Genomic DNA, 15,945 nt, shown 5'->3' with positions numbered 1-15,945 from the left:
ATGTCACTGACTGCATCTGCACATGTGCAGGAAGCACTCCCTAAAGCCTTATGGTAACAACACATGCAGCACTGTGGGAACTTGCTGTATGCTAATATGTTGCCATCTTTTCAACATCATACCAGTGGCTACAATTCAAAATGACTTCTTGTGGTCATGAAAGCGCTACAGAGATGCAAATCTTTCTTTTTTATTGTCATTGGATAGGCCAAAGGCTCTGGGCGAGATTCTCCGGCCTCCCAGCCATGTGTTTCCTGCCGGCGAGAGGTGGCACGTTGCTTGCCAGTGATGGGATTAGAGTCATAGAGGTTTACAGCATGGAAACAGGCCCTTCGGCCCAACTTGTCCATGCTGCCCTTTTTTTTTTAAACCCCAAAGCTAGTCCCAGTTGCCCACATTAGGCCCATATCCCTCTATAACCCATCTTACCCATGTAACTTTCTAAACACTTTTTAGAAGACAAAATTGTACCCGCCTCTACTATTACATCTGGCAGCTTGTTCCAGACACTTGCCACCCTCTGTGTGAAACAAATTGCCCCTCTGGACACTTTTGTATCTCTTCCCTTTCACCTTAAACCTATGCCCTCTAGTTTTAGACTCCCCTACCTTTGGGAAAAGATATTGACTATTTAGATGATCTATGCCCCTCATTATTTTATAGAGCTCTATAAGATCGCCCCTAAGCCTTCTACGCTCCAGAGAGAAAAGTCCCAGTCTATCCAGCTTCTCTTCATAACTCAAACCATCAAGTCCCGGTAGCATCCTAGTAAATCTCTTCTGCACTCTTTCTAGTTTAATAAAATCCTTTCTATAATAGGGTGATCATAACTGTACATCGTATTCCTAAAGTGTGGCCTTACCAATGTCTTTCTCTGGTCCCGCCACTGTCAATGGGAATTCCCATCAAAGTCACCCCATACTAGTGGGAAAAGCACGGGTGGGGGGTGCACTGCCAGTGGGACCAGAGAATCCCACCGGCGTGAACGGCCGGAGAATTCCCGCCCATATTTTAGATGGTCTAGTGAAAGGAAAAACTTTATCCGTTGTACAGCCTTATTTCATAAAATTAACAGCACAGAAATAGATCATTTGACCCAACGGTCTATGCCAGTGTTTATGCACATTCATCTATTCCTTTCCCCCCTCATGTAGCTGCCTAACATTCCTCTAAAGACTGCTGCCGATTCCACATTTCAACCACTGTCTGGGGACCATTTCTCTCTATTCCCTTCCGATTCATGTATTTGTCAAGACACCCCTTAAAAGCCACTATCATGTCTGCTTCCACTGCCTCCCTCGGCAGCGAGTTCCAGGCACCCACCACTCTCTGTGTAAAAAACTTGCCTCATATATCCCCTTTAAACATTGCTCCTCACACCTTAAACCTATGTCCCCCAGTAATTGACTCTTCCACCCTGGGAAAAAGCTTCTGACTATCCACACTGTCCATGCCCCTCATAATCTTGTAGACTTCTATCAGGTCACCCCTCAACCTCCGTCGTTCCTGTGAGAACAACGTTTCTCCAGACTCTCCTCATAGCTAATGCCCTCCATACCAGGCAACATCCTGGTTAATCTTTTCTGTACCCTCTCCAAAGCCCCACATCCTTCTGGTAGTGTAGCGACCAGAATTGAACACTATATTCCAAATGCGGCCTGTCTAAGGTTCTATAAAGCTGCAACATGACTTGCCAATTTTTGAACTCAATGCCCCAGCCGGTGAAGGCAAGCATGCCGTATACCTTCTTGACTACCTTCTCCACCTGTGTTGCCACTTTCAGTGACCTGTGTACCTGTACACACAGATCCCTCTGCCTATCAACACTCTTAATGGTTGTGCCATTTACTGTATATTTCCCATCTGTATTAGACCTTCCAAAATGCATTGCATCACATTTGTCCGGATTAAACACCATCTGCCATCTCTCCATCCAAGTCTCCAACCGATCTATATCCTGCTGTATCCTCTGACAGTCCTCATCGCTATCCACAATTCCACCAACCTTTGTGTCATCCGCAAACTTACTAATCAAACCAGTTACATTTTCCTCCAAATCATTTATATGTATTACAAACAGCAAAGGTCCCAGCACTGATCTCTGAGGAATGCCACTTGTCACAGCCCTCCATTCAGAAACACACCCTTCCATTGCTACCCTTTGTCTTCTATGACCGAGCCAGTTCTGTATCCATCTTGCCAGCTCACCTCTGATCCCATGCGACTTCACCTTCTGCACCAGTCTGCCATGAGGGACCTTGTCAAAGGCTTTACTGAAGTCCATGTAGACAACATCCACTGCCCTACCCTCATCAATCATTTCCTCGAAAAACTCGATCAAGTTAGTGAGACATGACCTCCCCTTCACAAAACCATGTTGCCTCTCGCTAATACGTCCACTTATTTCCAAGTGGGAGTAAATCCTGTCTCGAAGAATCCTCTCCAATAATTTTCCTACCACTGACGTAAGGCTCAATGGGCTGGAATTTTGTGTAATTTTCAAACTTTGAAATTGTCCACTGCACACCAAGATCTAGATCATAAATAATATCAGGTAAAGGAAGGGTCCCAATACCAACCCCTGGGGATCACTACCACAAACCTTCCTGCAGCCCAAAAAATATCCATTGACCATTACTCTCTGCTTCATATTATTCATGATGTGGAGATGCCGGCGTTGGACTGGGGTAAACACAGTAAGAAGTTTAACAACACCAGATTAAAGTCCAACAGGTTTATTTGGTAGCAAAAGCCACACATATTATTCAGCCAATTTTGTATCCACGTTGCTAATGACCCTTTTATTCCATGAGCTATAAACTTTCTCACAAGTCACTTCTCACAATGGCACTGTATCGAATGCCTTCTGAAAGTCAATATACGTCAGCAACATTAACCTTATCAACCTCCAAAATCTCCAGCAAGTTAGTTAAAGCTGACTATAACATAGGACTAATTAAAACAAAATAAAATCTCAATTAGATCTCATTCAGGACAGCAATAAGAATTGAGATTAATCTGGGTACCATTTACCACTCTGTACAACACAACATGGCTTCATTTTGCTAATATAACAGGATCAGTCAGACACAGTTCAGTGATAGGCCTATTTTCACACCTATTCAAGTTGAGTGGGCTCTCCTACCATGTGAGGTCTTCAGCCATTGGCATTTCCAGCAATAATACAATGGTTGTGTTTCACTGCATTGGCAATGTCTGTAGCTGCCACAAGGATGTCATTCATCAGTGCTGAAGTGCCTTGGCTCTCAATCCCAGGAGACGCCTTCCAAATGGCCTTTAAATGTGCATTGAGATTTTAACCTGACCTGAGATTTTTATTTGACCTGAGAGACACATTTGATTATTTTGGTCAGAGACAGCTGATAAAGGTTAACTCCCAGAGATACACAAAACAATTTAGAATGTTGAATCAGGTCTTTTGCTGAACACCAGATGAAACAGCCATCAAATTCATGCATTCTCACTGAACAAATCAGTTTTGAGATGGCACAGTGGCAAGCACTGCTACTTCACAGCACCAGGGACCCGGGTTCAATTCCGGCCTCAGTGTCTGTGTGGAGTTTGCATGTTCTCTCCGTGTCTGTGTGGGTTTTCTCCGGGTCCTCTGGTTTCCTCCCACTGTCCAAATTTGTGCGGGTTAGGTCGATTGGCCATGCTAAATTGCCCATTCGTGTCAGGGAACCTCGCAAGGTAAATTCGTGGGGTTACGGGGATAGGGTGGGATTGTTGTTGGTGCAGGCTCGATGGGCTGAATGACCTCCTTCTGCACTATAAGGATTCTATGATAATGGAAAGCCATTGAAGAAATATGTCAGCTCCTGGGATTTCTGAGTCTGGAGTTACGTTGGGGTCTTAATGTAACTTATGTTTTAAATCTTACTGGTGAAGTAAATCTGGATCTCATGTCGCTATGTTCACAGAACAGTCAAACAGTGGTGCTGCTGCTGGAGTAATCCAGACTCACACTCCATATTCATGAGTTCAAACACCACCACGGCAGCTGGGAGGAATTTAAAATTAAATTAACTCAATCTGGATGATCGTCATTTAGAATCCATTTAGTTCATTTATATCCTCCTTTCAGGAAAGAAAATCTGCCTCCTATAGCACCGCAAACCACAAGCCACTTAATTGTATCAAATTATGGCAAGAAGTTGAATAAAAGTAATGTAGGACAGGCAGACTAGGCTATAGATATGGCAAAAGAACTCCCTGCTTACTCCACCCAGCAAAGTCCCCCTCACTGACATCCTGTGACAAAATTGGGAGAGCTGTCCCACAGGCCCATCGAGCAACAGCCTGACAATCGAACAGCACAGACTTCTCCAACACCATCCTTGGGTATATCTTGTTTCACTGGTAGGACAGACCCACCAGAGGTGACAGCACAATGGAATGCAGGAGGGGGTGGTCCGAGAAGTGTTCAACATTGATGTCGAACCCCATCGAGTCTCATGGCATCAGTTCAAACCTGGGCAAGGAAACCTCCTGCAGCTCACCAGCTACTGCCTTCCCTCGGCTGATGAATCTGTGTTTCTCCAGGTTCAACACCATTTCGAAGAAGCATTGAGGGCAGCAAGGACACAGAATGTACTTTGTTTGGGAGACTTCATTGTCTATCGTCAAGAGTGACTCAATAGCACCACTACAGACCAAGCTGGTTGGAAATATCTGTCAGTGGGCCCCTGGCAGGTTCAGAAAGACTGAACAACAGGGGAAAACTGACTGGACTTTGGCTCACCCAACTACATATTACAGAATGTCAGTACGAAATGACAGTATTGGTAGAAGTGATTTCAGCTGAATAATAGAATCCCTACAGTGCAGAAGGAGACCATTTGGCCCATTGGGGTAAACCATTGTTAGCTTATTGCCCATGTGTGTGTGACATGCCTGGACATGCCCCTGCCGGCCCAGCCTGGGACTCCTCCCCCCTGGTCCAGGTATAAAGGTGACTGCTCCCAACCTCCTGCCTTAGTCTCTGGACCAGTTCATCGGCATGGGTGTGCTCCAAGTCTTTTGCTAATAAAAGCCTATTTGTTCTAGCATACAAACTAGTCTTTGCTTGATTGACAGTGCATCAATTTTATTCGCAAAAGTTTTGGGATGGAGCAGATACTAAAACTAGAATTGGATCCTCAAGCTGTAGGAGCCTCTAACAGCTTCGATCACTGGCTGCGATGTTTCGAAACTTTCCTCACCGCCTCCTCCTCCGTCGTCCGGACCGAACCCGACAAGCTACACGTGCTCCACGCCCGGGTAAGCGATCAAGTATTCTCGATGATTAGAGACGCTGAAACTTACAAGAATGCGATCGAACTTTTAAAAGGCCAGTACAACGAACAGTCTAATGAAATCTACGCCAGACATCTTCTGGCTACTCGCAGACAACAGCCAGGAGAATCGGGCGATCAATTCCTGCGTGCGTTGCGAGCACTTGGCAGGGCCTGCAACTGCAAGGCCGTAACAGCCACCCAAAACACTGAGGACTTAATCAGAGATGCCTATGTCACGGGTATCAGGTCAAACTATATCCGACAACGACTGCTGGAACAGGGTGGGCTGGACCTACAAAAGACTGTGGTGTTTGCCGACTCGTTAGAGGTGGCCTTCTGTAATCTCGAGGTCTACACCCCCGACCACGGGGGCGCATCGTGGACACCGCGGTCGCCGCCACCTCTGTACTCGGGAGGGCCGCAGGCCTACGCCACACCACGTCCCACCAATGACCCGACCGCTGCGGCAGTCTCCGGAGGCCCGAAGTGCTACTTCTGCGGCCTGGGAAAGCACCCCCGACAACGCTGCCCGGCGAAGGATGCGATCTGCTCCGGGTGTGGAAAGAAGGGCCATTACGTGAAGGTATGCAGGGCGAAATCGACCTCCAAGCCCAGTAGCGCCGCGTGCGACTCGCGGGGTCCGCCATCTTGGGTGCTGGTAGCCGCGTGTGAGCCGTGCGGGCCGCTATCCTGGACGCCTTCAGCCACGTGTGAGCCGTGTGGGCCGCCATCTTGGACGCCATCAGCCGCGTCGCAAAATCCAACGGTGGCTTCGATTACGCTGGACCAATCCAGGCCTCACCAACTCGCCAGGTCCATGATGGACATCGAGGTAAACGTTCGCACTACAAACTGTTTATTCACCCTAACGCAGTGAGTCGCTACGCCCTTTCAGTACTGCCAGTGAAGCAAACGATCTACATGGCTTCAAAGTCCCACTCGGTGGATGTCCTCGGGTACTGCGTGGCGACCCTGACTGTACGGGGCACAGTGTACAAAACTTTCAGGCTCCTCGTGCTGCCACAACTCTGCGCTGCCGTACTCCTGGGGCTAGATTTCCTGTGTCACCTTAAGAGCGTCACCATGGAGTATAATGGACCTTTTCCCCCGCTTTCCATTTGCAATCAGCAGTTCTTAGATCGCCCACCGCGCACTACCTGCAGCCTCTCGACCCTAAAGTCGCCCCTCCCTCACTGTTTGAAAATCTCACCCCCGGCTGCAAGCCCATCGCCACCAAGAGCAGACGGTACAGTGCTGGAGACAGAGTTTTTATCAGGTCCGAAGTACAACGGCTCCTGGGGGAGGGGATCATCGAGGCCAGTACCAGCCCCTGGAGAGCCCAAGTAGTAGTTGTTAAGATTGGGGAGAAACATCGCATGGTCATTGACTATAGTCAGAACATTAACCGCTACACGCAGCTGGACGCATACCCCTTCCCCGCATATCTGACATGGTTAATCAGATTGTGCAATATCGGGTGTTCTCCACCATCGACTTAAAATCTGCATACCACCAGCTCCCTATCCGCCTGGAAGACCGCCAATATACTGCCTTCGAGGCGGATGGCTGCCTCTATCACTTCCTTAGGGTCCCCTTCGGCGTCACCAACGGGGTCTCGGTTTTCCAGCATGAGATGGACCGAATGGTAGACCAGAACGGGCTGTGGGCCACCTTCCCGTACCTGGATAACGTCACCATCTGCGGCCATGATCAGCAGGACCACGACGCCAACTCCACAAATTCTTCCACACCTCCACACTCCTAAATCTGACCTATAATAAGGAGAAGTGCGTATTGCGCACATGCCGCCTCACCATCCTTGGTTGTGCTGTGAAAAACGGGGTCATCGGTCCCGATCCCGACCACATGCGTCCCCTCCTGGAACTCCCCCTCCCCACCTGCCTCAAAGCACTGAGGAGTTGCCTGGGCTTCTTCTCGTATTACGCCCACTGGGTCCCCAATTATGCGGATAAAGCCCGTCCGCTCATCAAATCCACCTCTTTTCCCCTGGTGGCAGAGGCCCGCCTGGCCTTCAACCGCATCAAAGCAGACATTGCGAAGGCCACGATGCACGCTGTAGACAAATCCATCCTGTTCCAGGTGGAGAGTGATGCATCTGACTTCGCCCAAGCCGCCACCCTTAACCAGGCGGGCAGACCCGTGGCCTTCTTCTCACGAACCCTCCAAGGCCCTGAAATTCGACACTCCTCTGTCGAAAAGGAGGCCCAAGCCATAGCGGAAGCTGTACGGCACTGGCGCCACTACTTAGCTGGTAAACGATTCACCCTACTCACGGACCAACGGTTAGTTGCATTCATGTTTAATAACACGCAGCAGGGCAAGATCAAAAATGATAAAATATTGAGGTGGAGAATTGAGCTTTCCAGCTACAATTACGACATCTTATACCGGCTCGGGAAGCTCAATGAGCCCCCAGACGCCCTGTCCCGGGGAATATGTGCCAGCACACAAATAGACCAATTGCAGACTCTCCACAACGACCTCTGCCACCCGGGGGTCACCAGGTTTTTTCACTTAATTAAAGCCCGTAACCTGCCCTACTCCATTGAGGAAGTCAGGTCTATAACCAGACACTGCCAGGTCTACGCAGAGTGCAAGCCGCACTTCTATTGGCCAGACAGAGCACACCTCATAAAGGCCACCCGCCCTTTCGAACGCCTAAGCATTGACTTCAAAGGCCCCCTCCCCTCTTCAGACCGCAACATATACTTCCTCAACGTCATTGATGAATATTCACGTTTCTCCTTCGCTATTCCCTGCCCAGATATGACCTCGGCCACGGTCGTCAGGGCCCTGCACGGCCTCTTCACCCTGTTCGGTTTCCCTAGCTATATCCATAGCGACTGGGGATCCTCCTTTATGAGTGATGAGCTACGACAGTACCTGCTCTCCAAAGGCATAGCCTCGAGTAGGACCACCAGCTACAACCCCAGGGGTTTGGACAGGTAGAGACGGATAATGCGACAGTTTGGAAGGCCGTTTTACTAGCTCTGAGGTCTAAAGGTCTTCCAGTCACCCGCTGGCAAGAAGTCCTCCCTACACTCGATTAGATCACTCCTTTGCTCAGCTACCAATCCTACCCCTCACGAAAGAATGGTTGTTTTCCCCAGAAAGTCCTCCTCGGGGACCTCACCACCGTCGTGGCTGACGTCCCCAGGCCCCCAAGAACGCGAGGACCCATAAGTCGGACCCCCTGGTCGAAAGGGTCCAACTCCTCCACGCCAACCCCCAATACGCCTATGTGGCGTACCCCAACGGGAGGGAGGACACGGTCTCCATTCGAGACCTGGCACCCGCAGGTACCCCAGGGACCGCGACGACCCACAACCCCACACCCCCAACCCCCGTATACAGCATGCCTGAGCCCCAGGAGCTGCCACCACGCACCCGACAATCAGAAGGGACTACAGACGACTCGAGTGACTACGGCCTGGCGCCTGAACCAACACCGCGGCCACCGGAACCGACACCACAACCGGCACTACAGCCGTCGCAGCGGCAGATCAAGCCCCCAGAGAAACTAAATTTGTAAATTTGTAATTCTGTAAATAACGTTGCACCCACCTCACCCCCGCCAGACTATATTTTAAAAGCAGGGGGTGAATGTGGTAAACCACTGTTAGCTTATTGCCTGTGTGTGTGTGTGTGACATGCCTGGACATGCCCCTACCGGCCCGGCCTGGGACTCCTCCCTCCTGGTCCCGGTATAAAGGTGACTGCTCCCCACCCCCTGCCTCAGTCTCTGGACCAGTTCATTGGCATGGGTGTGCTCCAAGTCTTTTGCTAATAAAAGCCTATTTGTTCAAGGATACAAACTAGTCTTTGCTTGATTGATAGTGCATCACCCATTGAGTCTGCTCCGACCACAATCGCACCCAGGCCCTATCCCCATAACCCCACGCATTCACCCTGCTAATCCCCCTGACACTAAGTGGCAATTTACCATGGCCAATCAATCTAACTTGCGCATCTTTGGACTGTGGAAGGAAACCAGGGCACCCGGAGGAAACCCACACAGACAGGGAGAGAACGTGCAAACTCCGCACAGACGGTGACCCAAGCCAGGAATCGAACCTGGATCGCTGGAGCTGTGAGGCAGCAGTGCTAACCACTGTGCCACCGTGCCGCCTGTGGAGACAAAGTCCTGTCTTCACACTGATGACATCCTCATTGTAATGGTGGAACTATCGTCATACGACATGGGGTAGATTCAGATGGTATCCGGCGACTCAAAGCTGAGCATGCATAAGCAGGGACGGGGAGAGAAGCCATGGGCCCTGATACTTCTCCTGTTTCCAGACCTGCTTATACTCCCCACCTCCCATCTTTAACCCTTCCCTCTTAATCCTGTGTCTAATGTTTTCCTCTCTTATGATTTACCAACCAATTGTCTTCAGTTTAAAATGTTCATGCTTAATCACAGCTTTCATGCATTTTAAATGTTGGTAATTTTTACTGATCTGTTACTGATATGCTAGTGTGTCTCCATCTTTCACGACAAGAAGTGGATATTCTGGAAGAGTCTTTGGGTGGGATTTTCCAGCTGCGCTCACCCCAAAACTGAAAAGTCCCACAGGAGGTCAACGGACCTTTGCATGGTCTGCGTCCCACTCGCTACAATTCCCTTGGCAAGCAGTACGGGAAAAATCCGCCCTTTGTGTTTTACCAAGAAAATCTAAGAAACTAACTGGACTAAAAATCCATAGAGTTATAAAGATCAAATAGAAATTGGGAAATTTTATTTGAAACAATATTTGATTTTCAATATTTGAGAGTAAGGGGTTGATACCAGAATAAAAATTAAGCATTGAAATAAAAATGAATCTTAAAGAAAACACCTTTTCTGGCTTTCAGAACAGCAAATCAATCAATATCAAAATTAATGTTTCTTGCCAATACATTCTCAATGCTTAAAATTGTTAAACCTATTGATCACCTGTTACAAGCCAATCTGTCAACATTTTACATATTGACCCTTCCCTCAGAATGTGGAAGGCTTGAGCAAGTGTCTGAACATCATCTGTTAACTGAAAATGCTGGAAAATCTCAGCAGATCTGACAGCATCTGTGGAGAGAGAATAGAGCCAACATTTCGAGTCTGGATGACCCTTCAACAGAGCTGAGAGGAGCTGAGAGAAACCATTGTTGATTGTCGTAAAAAACCATCTGGTTCACTAATGTCCTTTAGGGAAGGAAATCTGCCATCCTTACGTGGTCTGGCCTGCATTTGACTCCAAACCCACAGCAATGTGGTTGACACTCAACTGCCCTTGAGCAACTAGGGATGGGCAATAAATTCTGGCCTGCCAATGATGCCCATGTCCCACGAATGAATGAAAAAAAGATTGGATTCCAACTAATACCCTGGGCATCTACTTGCTCTCTGTTACCAAATCATACCCGCTCTTATCCCACTAAGCATTTTATCAGAAACAAAAGTGCTGAGAGAGGATCAGACATAACCTTTCAGGTCGATGACCTTCAATCCAAACTGGGAAATTTTAGAAATGTAATAAGTTTTAAGCAAGTGACAGGGGACCAATGGGGGTGGCAGAAAGGGCATTGGGTGGGAAAAGGAACAAAGAGAAGTTGGCAGGGTGTCGGAGAGGAGAGGCTGAATGATAAATGAGTTGATGGTGCGAGTCAAAATCCAAAAGAGGAGGTGGCAGAATGATGAACAACCACTGTCTGAAAGAAAAAAACAAGAAAGTAAAACGAAAGCCCCACTGCTCAAGGATGTGTGGGTTAGGTTGATTGGCCATGCTAAATTGACCCGAATGTCGCGGGGATTGGCAGGGTAAATGAGAGTTACTGGATTAGGGCCTGGGTGGGATTGTGGTTGGCACAAACTTGATGGGCCAAATGGCCTCCTTCTGTACTGTAGGGATTCTATGATTCTATGAAATGAAAATGAAACAAATTGGGGGCGCAGGGGTTATGATCGAAAATTGTTGAACCCAATGTTGAGTCCGGAAGGCTGTAAAGTTCCCAGCCAAAAGATGAGTTGCTGTGAATGTTGAATAAGACTGGAAGATCAAAATGAAGCGGCACGGTAGCACAGTGGTTAGCACTGCTGCTTCACAGCTCCAGGGACCTGGGTTCGATTCCCGGCTCGGGTCACTGCATGTGTGGAGTTTGCACATTCTCCTCATGTCTGCGTGGGTTTCCTCCGGGTGCTCCGGTTTCCTCCCACAGTCCAAAGATGTGCGGGTTAGGTTGATTGGCCATGCTAAAATTGCCCCTTAGTGTCCTGAGATGCGTAGGTTAGAGGGATTAGCGGGTAAAATATGTAGGGATGTGGGTATGGGCCTGGGTGGGTTTGTGGTCGGTGCAGACTCGATGGGCCGAATGGCCTTTTTCTGCACTGTAGGGTTCTATGATTAAGGAAATGAAGCAAACAGAATTTAGGGAAGTTTTTCTGTCAGAACAAAAGGGGAAGCGGAGTTCCAACCACTTTAAACTGCCCACATTTCAGTCAGGCAGTCGTTTAAATTGGGAAGATATCTCAAACCATTTGCCATGACCACGATTGTCAACTCCAACGTCACTGTTTGCAGCAAGTTAAGCATGCTAGCTATTGGTTTTCAATGAGCACCTCATTCAGATATTGTTACATACTGTACCTAATCTGCTTTATACGGCCTTGGTTATTACTGAATGGGTTTGAAGAAAATAAATAAATACAGCCATTAACAAGAGACGCCTTTCAAACCCAGTTAGATTTTGTTAATCAGATTCCATTGGCTGAGGTGATGCCCGAAAACCACTTTCAGTACATCCTGACTGAAATGATTCTATGGTGGAGAGTTTGGAGTTAAAGCCATTGTTTATTCACTTAGAAAGCAACCTGTCAAGCTTTGTGTGCAGCGGGTGAATACTGTGAAAGAAATAGCTCAAAGATCAGTTTTATTAGATGGAGGAGGAAGCAAAAGGGAGCCAGTAGTGTTATCCGGGGTTATAAATAAACAACAGAGTAAAAAAAACCATCCAGTGCATATAACATGTGTAGGGGATTGCTCTAAAAGGTGCATGAGGCGGGTGGTGGTTGGTGAGGTGGAAGCCCAAAAGGGCAGAGAAGATTAAGTTAGGAGAAAGCTTGCGGAACATTACCTGTGAACCGTCACAGCCTTCTTTCTCCCACAGTGCCAAGCACACTTTCTATGAGTGAAGAAAGGGTTTGATAAGCAGGATCTTCCACCTTTGGTGCTAGCCTGCTACCTGGTACCAAGTGGAACCTCCTCATGCAAGAAGGCAAGTATGTTAATGAGAGTCGTGTGCAGTGTTCATGTGCTCATGTGAAATGTGAGGGTCTTAATAGTGAAAAATGTGTGAGAATGAGGAGAAAGGAGGTGAGGTGAAGTTTGTTGTCGAGATTTGGAGAGATTGAAGGTAATTGAAAGGAGCTTTGACAGCCCTGCCAGTGTTCTTATTCGCGAGACTGTAAATGGTACAATTGTGAATTAAGATTTATATCTGAATTTGCTTATCTTAATATGTCTATTTAGATCATTGAAATTCGAGTAGCTTGGTGTCACGTCTGTGTGTAATGCACTTATTATTGGCATGTTTGCACATATCTTCCCACTGTAGACAAAATAGATACTTGAATGCTTCCTGTCCCCTGGGGAAGTGGGGAGGGGAGAGGATGTCCCTCCTACTCACTGCTCCTTACACTAGGGCCTCCAAGGCAGCATCAGAGAATCATGGTGCCTCCTCATTACCTCCCTCAGCCACTTGTTTGACACAAGTGTCTTGACTGGTGTCTGCAGCCCAATGGTGGGCAACCTGCAGCCCAGGGGCCACATGAGGTCCATCTGGGTTCTGAGTGCGACCCTCGAGACCTTTTGTTGACCATTGCCCATGTGCCGGGCTGCCACACTCCACTGATTTCCATCCGCAGTTTTTTTCCCTAGCTGTACGACTGAAGTGATACGCACATAAAGCAAGGGCAAGTGAAGTGAATTGCGTGCTGATTGTACACAACATTGACTGTGAAAGCCGTGCTTGGACTGCACCCAAGATGTAAATACTTCTTTTGTTTTGACATATAAATGAAAGTCAGCGTGTATTAAATGTATTTAATCTTATCCATGGGGCCATGGTTAGTGAACAAGCCTGATTTCAATCTTGCGGCCCACTTAGATAAAGGAGGGTCAATCCTGCGGGCCACTAACTAGCCTACGTTGCCCATGACTGTTGTGGTCAGAAGGCACTTCCTCTTTTAGAGGTGCTGGCTGTATTAAACAGTGTCCGGTGTTGCCCATTAATTCCGATGCCTGACTCCACCCACCTACCCTTTGTAGGGGTGTGGCCAGTGCGTAACGTGCGATGCTTTACCGGCATCATTATAATCAGCAAGCAACACAAATATTACAAGCAAACCCAAGCCAATATTAACAAGACAAGTGTAGCGATTCTGGGTGCAAACACGATTCTAGGCCTGAAACGTTCCCTCAAGAGTCATATCAAATCCACTTGAATTTTTTTTTCAAAGTCAGTTTTTTCCATTTTTCTGAACGTGGCAATTGGAGAATCTTTTCCATTTGTGGTATCAGGATGAAACTCATATTTATACAAATAAAAACATACTTTTAAAAGCAGCGGGCCAAGCCAGCAAACAGCAGTCAGTTACTACTGAAAGGCCATCTTGTTCAGTTCAAACGGTTTGAGTTTTTAACATTTCATAAGACAAATCGATGCATTTTCCCCTCACCATGCTGCCAGGAAGTAGTCTGAAAAGGGATATAAAGAATGCTTTCAGAGGGAAATTAAAAAAAATCGAAAGCAAACTGCACCCAGCATAGAAGCATGTGTCAACATTTCGGAAAGCTCAGTAAATCAGGAATTTATGCTAAGATATTTCCATTATAACTCACCCTTCAGGAAAGAAAACTGCCTGTTTACTTCACCAGTTCTCCCTGAAAGTTGCATTGTTCCCCAAAACAGTTTTACATTTAATTTGGTCAGTTGCCAGATACTTCACTTCCAATTTGAAGACTGCTCTCTAAAATTATCAATCTTTCCTGCCATCTAACGTGCAGTACGGGAACATCTTGGAATGCGCCGACAGGCAGCAAACATTTTTACCATGAACTGGTAAAAAACACAACACAATAAAAAATGGAAGTCCTGTCACAAAAGCCGATCCCACTCATGGACAGTAACTCATTCTTTGTGTGTGCAGCATCAATGCTCACGAAGACTGGACTGAAAAACACACACTACACTGTCATTGACATATAATGTTGCTTCATCCATCATCATGCTCTGCTGCTAAATCAGTGTAACGTTAAAGCTACAGCATATCCTCATGCTGGGTGATTTAACACCATTGGTTTTTATCGTCATTGCAACATATAATTCAGCATTACACAATTTTGCTATTCAATCAATGCAGTGATCCCTGATGCAAGGAGCAAGTATGGAAAATAGACCTCTCTATCACAACAGCCCTGGGAAAGCAGAAACATTTTGTTAACATCCAGTGCTATGATCTGCAAACCTTTGGATAAATGGCATTAACTAAATAGAAATAAAGATACGCACTGTCTTATAGACATTCCTCATTTCCAGCTTGTGAAGTTTTAAGTGCAGACTCCCATTGCAGCACTCAAGGGACTGGCTGCACAAGCTGTCAGTCCACCTTGCTAAGATATATCTATTCTTTCAAAAATATAATAAACAATTTTTGTACAGGGTTAAGGGTCTGGGCCCTTAAATGACAATTATTTCATGGTAAAACACGGCTGGTCATTAACTTGCTTGTGTATGTTATTGGGGTATATCACATCCCATCTCTTCCTAGTTTGCATAAATTGTGTGTGTGTTGGGGAGCGTGCCTTTTTTGTGTGTGCATGTTTATGCATGTGTATGTTTATGTGTGTGTATGTGTTGTGTGTGTCAATTTGTGTGTTGGGGTGTCTGTCTCTATGTGTGTGTGTGTGAGAAAGTGAGTATGATGCATTATTTTCCTTGCTTGCTGTGTCCCTTATACTTGAGTTCTAAAATTAGCTTACTCTCCTTCAGAAAAAAACTGTTTTCAGTAGAACTGTACAAGATACACCACAAGCATTTGGCAGTGGGCACATTTGCAACTGTAAATGGGAAGTTAACATTTTGCTAACGAAAGTTAAGTCTTTTTTCCTCTCTCCCTTCAGAAACCATTGAAGCTTCAGAAGTTCTGTTTTTATTGGCTCAGTTCTGCCCCTGTACCTGAATTATATATTCTCGAGCTTACCTGAAATGTCACTTCTGCACAGACATGTCAATTCCTTTTTGCATATTAGCTCCAGCTGCTCTGTTAAGATGCAACTGGCCTTGCCCATGTTGCTGACATGTCTTGCTCCTCTGTGTTCCCGCCTCTATCTTCTCAACTGCCTCTGACCTCAGTCTCTGCCACTAATAACCACATCCTCTCCAGTCCTCCATTTCACCATTTTCTTGCCAAAGCATACTGCTCCTCCACCCAGTCAAAAGAATTACTTCTCTGCTGATGTCAGACACAGATTTTAATGCATTAGCAGCTGACTTCCCTGCAAATTTGACATGTTCTGCAAATTAAATGGGTTTCTCTTAAGACAAAGCACAATGTGGGAAAATTCTCCATTAATAAGATTAATGTTGTTTC

The 15,945-nt window shown here is 46.8% G+C and overlaps 1 protein-coding gene across 2 annotated transcripts in view; it reads right to left on the bottom strand.

Annotated features, from left to right (window-relative positions):
- Positions 1-15,674, bottom strand: part of ptprc (protein tyrosine phosphatase receptor type C) — a 249,401-nt gene extending 233,727 nt beyond the window's left edge. Inside the window, exon 1 of one of the 2 annotated variants that reach the window (XM_078218153.1) lies at positions 15,556-15,674. The gene's annotated coding sequence lies outside the window, so the exon portion shown is untranslated. Of the gene's footprint in view, positions 1-14,194; positions 14,220-15,555 lie in introns of those variants that run through there. The other variant, XM_078218155.1, reaches the window with a different exon arrangement.
- Positions 15,675-15,945: the final 271 nt, after the last annotated feature.

This window comes from Mustelus asterias, chromosome 8 (genome assembly GCF_964213995.1).
Source record: "Mustelus asterias chromosome 8, sMusAst1.hap1.1, whole genome shotgun sequence".
Taxonomy (NCBI): Eukaryota; Metazoa; Chordata; class Chondrichthyes; order Carcharhiniformes; family Triakidae; genus Mustelus; species Mustelus asterias.
Note: the sequence above shows the minus strand (reverse complement) of the source record. Positions and strands in the feature narration are given on the sequence as shown.